At 41.9% G+C, this 8,428-nt stretch overlaps 1 protein-coding gene across 4 annotated transcripts in view; it reads left to right on the plus strand.

Moving 5' to 3' along the window:
• LOC124721499 overlaps positions 1–8,197 on the plus strand; it is a 176,436-nt gene extending 168,239 nt beyond the window's left edge. For 3 of the 4 annotated variants that reach the window (XM_047246511.1, XM_047246510.1, XM_047246509.1), the window contains one exon: positions 7,553–8,197. The gene's annotated coding sequence lies outside the window, so the exon portion shown is untranslated. The remainder of the gene's footprint in view (positions 1–7,552) is intronic. The other variant, XR_007006341.1, reaches the window with a different exon arrangement.
• Positions 8,198–8,428: the final 231 nt, after the last annotated feature.

Raw genomic sequence — 8,428 nt, forward strand, 5'->3', positions numbered from 1 at the left:
GAAACAACAGATGATTACACAAACCGACTGGCTTTCACTTCAGTTAGGTAAATCGTGGTCTGTGTCTTACTCATTTTACAAAATACGCTGTCCAGTCCTATTAATGTGATCACCTGTCAAAAGCCCGAGTAAGCAGCTTTTCCAGCCCAAGACGTGCAGGAAGAGTGTCGGTGAGGTTCAGGAATGTACCAACAGGGATCTGGACCGTGCCAACTTCAGTGCTGCAGCCAGCTGCGCTAGATTTCTCGGTCGGGGATCCGTAGCGCAAACATCTCGATAGAGGTGGTCACACGGATTCCTGACTATGTTTAAATCTGAGGAGTTTGGTGGCCAGAGGAGTACTAAACTCATCCTGCTGCAATTCAAACCACACACATACACTGTGAGCAGTGTGACACATTGTGTTGTCCTACTGGTAAATGACATTGTGCTAAGGAAAACTGCATGTAGGGGTGGACATGGTCCCGGAGGTTAGATGCATACTTGTATTTATTCATTGTGCCTTATAGAATGATGAGATCATCCAGGGAATGCCACAAAAACATTCCCCGTGCAATAATGTTCCTCCTCCTGTGTAGATCTTTCCCATGGTTGTTGCAGGGTGTTTGCTTTCATACATTTCACACACTGCATGCCTATGGCCATCTGTCCAATAGAGCATAAAATTGTGATTTATCTGAAGAGGCCACCTGTCATCACTCAGTGAACATCCAGTTGCGGTATCGGTGTGCAAATTCCGGCCTTCATCGCCGATGAACAACAGTTAGCACGGGTGCACGAACCAGGCACCTGCTGCAGAGGCCCGTGCACTGTAACGGCCACTCGGTTCATCTGGGTGGTCAGCTGCTCAACAGTTGTTGCACGTCTGTTCGCCCGTATGCATCCCCACAGCTGCTGTTCACCCCTGTCATCTGAGGCCCATCGTCCACCGTAGTTGCCTCAGTGCCAGTTTTGGATAGTGCCCTTTTGCCATGTACGGTATAGTTTGATTGGCGTGGTGTCCACAAATTGCCAAAAAGGTGATCAAAATGTATAGAAAGCAATGGTCAGTACTTTGAATAAAATGTTTTTACTTTTCAATTCAAAATTAGTGTTTCATTTTCACAAAAAAAAGAAACGCTCATTTCATACCGGTACACCTGGCAAAGTTTGTTCAGGATGCAGGAAAGAGTGCAGTCATTGTCCTAATGTGGAAACAGAGTGATTTATCTGATGTCCAAAAGGGCATAATCATTGGTTTTCGGGTCAAGGGTGGAAGCATTTTGAAATGGATAAGTTTGTAAACTGTTCGCGTGCCACCATGGTCAAACTATACCGTACATATGTGGCAAAAGGGCACTATCCAAAACTGGCACTGAGGCAACTGTGGATTTTAAGAAGCAGCCTCTTGGAACTAAATAACTTACTTTCCTCTCAAATAAAAGCAAAACATATTCGAGTGATGATGTGTCACTGTGGTGTATTCCAACTCGACAGAAAACTTCCTGTGTTTACGAGCCTTCTTGCTATGAAGTGACGGTGCATGTATGGTTTAAGCTTGAAATGATCCTTCAAGGTCTACTGACAGACTGGACAGTGTACATATGCTGCATTGTTCCTTGAGACAGAAAACTACTGCTGGCTGTAATCAGAGGTTTCCTGTGGGCAAAAAGAGGGGAGGGGCGAGGAGGGGAGGGAGAAGAGGAGAATGAAGAAGAAGTTGATGAAAAACACAAACTGTGTAAGACATGGAGATGGGTCATAACATTTTGAACAGTCTATTTCTAATCCAAAGTTACAGCATGTGCTGGAAAACATGCAGACAGGTGTTGTATATACATTGGGTTGCTATTATAATAGTTTTTTTTTAGCTTTAAAACTGCTTCACAATTACCCCCCCCCCCCCCCCTCCCACCAAAAAAAAAAAAAAAAATTAAAAAAAAATACAGCAATTTTCATATTTCTACTCAATTAGGTCCCCCTATGAACCTTATAAGTAACTACTTATCATTTAGCTTCCAGTTTTTCCAATAATTTTTCATTACATCAGAGTGCTGGCGTTTCTGAGCTTCTGACCTATTTGTTCCAGTTTGCTGTTTTAATTTTCTTGGAGATAGTAAAGCAGTCGTCACTCTGAAGACTGTTTTGAATGATAGTGTTTCGCTAGGCATGGTTCTGTTGGTGGTGGTATGCTGTTGCCTTCTTCTGACCTTAGAACTATGGTGCAAAATTTGACAAATGGTTTTTTGGTTTTCCATCTGTCTTTCATTCAATTCATGTGGCACCCATTTTCCACACTTTTGGATCCTTCCCATAGCTTTCAAACGGTCAGAAATTGTTTGTTGTGCAACATTTAGCATTGCTGCCATTTGCTTCTGACTCAGAGTATCATCTTCATCCAATATTGCTTACAATTCGGCGTCTTCGAACTCTTTTGGTGGTCTTCCACGTTCTTCATTTCTTACATCAAAATCATTATTTTGGAACCGTTGAAACTATCTTTTGCATGTTGCTTCTGATAGAGCATGATCACCATATGCCTCGACAAGCATTCGATGCGACCCTGCAGCACTTTTTTTCAAATTAAAACAGAAAATTAATGCTTTCTGCAAATCATTATTTTCTGGTACAGAATTCAACATTGTTAACATGATGAAAACATATGATGATGTTTGTTCCATGATTTGATGTATACTAAATATCTTTGACAGGTGTGATACCAACCAAACAAAAAAAAAATTAAGGCTCGTTCACAACAAATGTTCCCTATCGACACATTTGTATCTTAAACGCTCATTTCATACCGGTACACCTGGTATATGCCCTCCACTGCTAGTACTACCATCTGCCATCTGAGTGTGGTTATTGCACATTGGCATTGACCATTGGCAATGGTCACAATAATGCTACTGGCCTGTGTGTGTGGACAGGTTGAACGTGTTTCCCTGGAACTGACACTTAATCTGTTACCCCTTATCATCAGTATATTTCTGTTCATGGGTGCTGTTATGTAAATTTGGTTTCCTGATAATTTGCACAACCCAAAAAATCAGGTTTCCAACTTTTTCCATATGAAAGTGAAACTATCAGTATTCATAGTGTCCATACTCTGAAGGCATTTTGAGAAGACTGTTGGGTTGATATGTAACAAGTCATCAGATAATATAATTTCTTTCCTGAAGTTAATCACTTACTGCAGTTCTACACTGCTGCGTGTTTCCAGTTTCAGTTACTTTCATTTCAGTTAATTTTTCTCTGACTTTGACCGGTTTTGTCCATTGATTGTTACATAATTGTTAGTGTGTTACTGAATATTTCACAGAAAGTACTAAAAATTTTTCTGAATTTTTTTCTGTCTCAAAATTGTTGTCTTTCACATACCATCTGCTCATTTTTCCCTTACTCCCTTACTCCTTACTTCAGTGGGGAGTAACCTCCCCCCTCCCCTCCCCCCTCCCACTCCATCCTGCATGGAGAGGAGCCTTGGGTAACAGAAGAGTGGTCTGAAGTTAATTCGTATTGTACTGCCTGCAGTAGAAATGGGACTCGTGTTTTGTGTTTCATGAAAGAGAGAAAACTGTCTTACAGAGCTTTTCAAAGGAAACATTTACAGTGTTGCAGGTGAAGGACATTTTGAAAATCAAATATGCTGAATGCGGCAAAAATAAAAAAAATAAAAATATGTTATTCATCAGTTGTAGTGAGGCTGCACCACTTATTCACAAATACTCATATGATTTGAATCACTATTTGCGTGAAATCTTCAAGTTATAATGACTCAGTAGCAAGCCAGAAAAAATGGGACATATCTTATTATGTGTATCATCTTGACTATACTGTAAAAACAGATACAAATCAGAACACATCAAGTAATAAAATAAAATGAGATAATTTCTTTCCATGAAACAGCACTCTCATGCTCAGTCTTAAACATATTTTGAAGTTCTGTGGCAGTAATGGTTGCAATTACGGTTGGACTCTTAGGGCATACCCAGTGAGAGCTGGGTGAGGGTAGCCACTCTCCTCCCCCTCTCAAAGAAAAATACACTATGTGATCTAAAGTATCTGGACACCTGGCTGAAAATGACTTAAAAGTTCGTGGTGCCCTCCATCGGTAATGGTGAAATTCAATATTGTGTTGGCCCACCCTTAGCCTTGATGACAGCTTCCACTCTCACAGGCATACGTTCAGTCTGGTGCTGGAAGGTTTCTTGGGGAATAGCAGCCCATTCTTCACAGAGTGCTGCACTGAGGAGAGGTATCGATGTTGGTCGGAGAGGCCTGTCACAGAGTCTGCATTCCAAAACATCCCAAACGTGTTCTATAGGATTCAGGTCAGGACTCAGCGCAGGGCAGTCCATTACAGGGATGTTATTGTCGTGTAACCACTCTGCCACAGGCCGTGCATTATGAACAGGTACTCGATCATGTTGAAAGATGTAATCACCATCGCTGAATTGCTCTTCAACAGTGGGAAGCAATAAGGTGCTTAAAACATCAATATAGGCCTGTGCTGTGATAGTGCCATGCAAAACGACAAAGGGTGCAAGCCCCCTCCATGAAAAACATGACCAGACCATAACACCATCACCTCCAAATTTTACTGTTGGCACTACACACACTGGCAAACGATGTTCACTGGGGATTTGCCATACCTACACCGTGCCATCGGATCGCCACATTGTGTACCGTGATTCATCACTCCACACAACGTTTTTTCCACTGATCAGCTGTTCAATGTTTATGCTCCTTACATCAAGTGAGGCATCGTTTAGCATTTACCAGCGTGATGTGTGGCTTATGAGCAGCTGCTCGACCATGGAATCCAAGTTTTCTCACCTTCCGCCTAACTGTCATAGTACTTGCTGTGGATCCTGATGCAGTTTGGAATACCGGGAATTCCTGTGTGATTGTCTGGATAGATGTCTGCCTATTGCACATTATGACCCTCTTCAACTGTCGGCGGTCTCTGTCAGTCAACAGGTCAGCCTGTACACTTTTGTGCTGTGCAAGTCTCTTCACATTTCCACTTCACTATAACATCGGAAACAATGGACCTATGGATGTTGAGGAGTGGGGAAATCTCGCATACAGATGTATGACGCAAGTGACACTCAGTCACCTGACCATGTTCAAAGTCCACAAGTTCCGTGGAGCACCCCATTCTGCTCTCTCATGATGTCTAATGGCTACTGAGGTTGCTAATATGGAGTGCCTGGCAGTAGGTGGCAGCACAACGCACCTAATATGAAAAATGTATGTTTTTGGGGGTGTCCGGATACTTTTGATCACATAGTGTATCTTAGAGAACTGAACTTGCATCCTGTTGTCCCACCAGACAATTCAGTATCAGTGTGAAGAAAGATAAAATCTTTTTCTCATGCCTTTGACCCACATTGGCAGAGGGTCAGCACGGTCATTTACAGGCTTGGCAAGGTTAAGGGATGGCAGATGCCATTCCTGTCACCACCCCATTACCTCCCAGAGCAGAGTTTGTGCACCCCAACTGTCTGCACGTAGTATTATTCATGTGGATGTGAGCGAAAGTTTTTCTGAATGTTCACAAATTGTGTCACTGAGGCGGGACTTAGGTACCAGCCCAGTATTCACTTAGCAGGATGTGGGAAAGTGCCTAAAAACCACATCTAGGCTGGCCAGTGAACTGAACCCCCTCATTGATGTGTTAGACAGATTCAGTTTGGGGCGAGCACAATTGTCTGTCTTGGAAGTGGCACTTCAGCTCGCACGGTTGTCTGGGTGGGTCAAAGAAAGGTAGTATATGTAATGGATATTGACTAATAGGAAGTTCACCCAGAATCATCCTCCGCAACCCCTCTCCTCTTGTCACGAGTTCATCACCGGTCGGACTGCCAATGCTCATAACGCTTTGTGACCACAAAAACCATTATACGTGCTCATATTGAAACAAATGAAAGAAGATTGCTCGTGATCAGGTGTGTCGTACCTCGCTGCAGTTCACTATTATCATTGCGAGCATTCTGTGTGTATCTTTTATTTGTATTCTGTGTTGTACGACAATCTTTAACTGCAATTATTTTACTGTGGTGCAGTTCCTCTAGCACTCGAAAAAAAAATTTGTGAGTTATTCATGGCAACACTGTAGAAAAGGTTTTTCTTTTGAAGTGTGAGGAAGGTTGTGTGGTTGTAGGTGGTATATTCTTGGTGGAGTATAGATAATGGAAGGAGTGAAGGTGACAAATCATCATATAGTCGAGCAGTCGATATGTACGCAAACAAGACAGAAATCGTTGCTAAGCTTTCAGACAAATCCTTCTTCATAGCCAACAGAATACACACACACTTATACCTACACCTGCACAGCTTCATATCCTAGCCGACTGCACTGTACCTGCACAGCGGTGCCAGTACAGTGTAATCGGACGGGTCAATGTTGGCGTGCAGGTGTACGTACATGTGTATTCTGTTAGCTCTGAACGAGAGTTTGTCTGAAAGTTTAACGACATTTTTCAACTCATTTATGTGCCTATCATTCTCTCAACACCTCAATTATAAGGCAAGTTGTAACCTTTACTCTTTCCATTATGTAGATGTTATGTTCATTCGTAAAGATTAATTTCAACAAACTATATACTGTAGTGTAATTTACACGATTCGATCACTTTTTAATAAGCTTTCAATCACCATTCAACGTCACTCAAGTATTTTAATGTGAGCCACTATATTGCTGCCGATCGTAGCCAAACAATACGAGGGGCATTCGGTAAAAAATGCGTCTCATTTTTTTATGAAATCAGGTCAGTTTTTTTCAGGATTCCAATACACAATATTATTCCCCACTTTTGTGGCGGCCTTATGCCACCTTACCGGAAGGTCGACGTTTGGGGCCAGTGCCTTGCCGCACCAATAATCTCCGCGTCACCCACGTACCGCTTCCCGTGGAGTGCATCCTGCGTTGCGCCAAACAGATGAAAGTTGGAAAGTGTCTGTGGCCTTATGTTATGCCGTGAGGAAGCTAGTGAGCACACACTTTTGAGTACCCCAACTGATGGATACGTGTACTGGCACTACTAGCAGAGACGTCCAGCTGAGCAACGAGCTGTTTCATTGTGATTTATTGATCACCTTGAATGAGATTATCCACACGTGCCAACATTGCAGAAGTGACAGCTGTGTAGGGCCCACCAGCATGCGGGACATTTGACGGGTTTGCATGAGCTTGTTGCAATGATGACACCCACTGACTCATTGTGCTTTTATTCACTGCTAGATCTCTGTAGACACTCTGCAAGTGCCTAAGAATAAGTGTGATGCTTTGGTTTTCCATCAAAAGTAACTCATTACAGCTCTCTGCACGGAATGCAACTCCATTAGAAAGCACCATTTTGAAGGCTATATGTAGTGCTGCAATGTATTAGAACCTCGTGAAACTGTAAGGCAGAAGCAGGAATATTCCGTGATGTCACTCGACAAACTCCGCATTTTTCAACTGAAACTGGGCGGAGAAGAAATGTTTTGCATTACTTACTGAACGCCACTCGTAGTAGCTGTGTTTTTTGTATGTCCCTTTTAAAATGTAATCTTTATGTTCCAGGATGCGAGGAGCTTACCGTGGAATACCTAAAGGCGTGAAGAATTTGTAAACAATTATGACAGTGTGATTTGAGAAATGTACAGTCGATTGTGATGAAGTTAACGAGTCCGTGTACTCCCCGTCTTCAATAATGTGCCCCCGCCCCCACCTGGCCATGTGGCCACACTGACCAAAATGATTTTGTGTAACACATAGTGCCTTATATGTTTATGAAATTGTAATTTTTTAAGAAATGTTGATTTAGTGCAACAATCCCCGTGTTTGAGTACAATTGATGCCTTAAAAGTGTGATATTTAAGTGAATGAAACATAATTTTAGGAATATTTTGATGAAATCAGTATGACTGATGTTTTATTTGAGATGAATTTTCACCTAAGATGTGTGTGGGAACTTCGATCTCTCTCTCTCTGTCTCTGCCTGCCCCCTCCCCTTATATATAGAAATGGCACATAAAACCAGACGTGGAACAAGATTGAACAGTTTTGTGAACCAGAAATTTCCAATTTTCATATAGTTGAAGCAAATTATACAGTACCATGTGTCAAATTAAACAGCAACCTCATCAACAATGTCCACCTCTGTGTAACTAATGGAGGCTGTTACTGCTTGGACTTAAAATATACAGGGTGGCCCTAATAGAGCTGTCTTGGAAAATGTTTATAAATCTGACACAAAATATATTACCCTAGTTAATGAACAGGAGAACCATTCTTTAAATAAGAGACTGAAAAAGGCCACCATTGATATTATTTCAGAAAGCTCTTTGCAGCTATCATGACATTGTCACAAAATATCAAAAGAACTTTTGTCGCGAGTTGGAAATTTGGCTACCATGTTTTGAAATGTGAGCAGCAATACATTAATGATTTCAGTTG

Source organism: Schistocerca piceifrons, chromosome X (genome assembly GCF_021461385.2).
Source record: "Schistocerca piceifrons isolate TAMUIC-IGC-003096 chromosome X, iqSchPice1.1, whole genome shotgun sequence".
Taxonomy (NCBI): Eukaryota; Metazoa; Arthropoda; class Insecta; order Orthoptera; family Acrididae; genus Schistocerca; species Schistocerca piceifrons.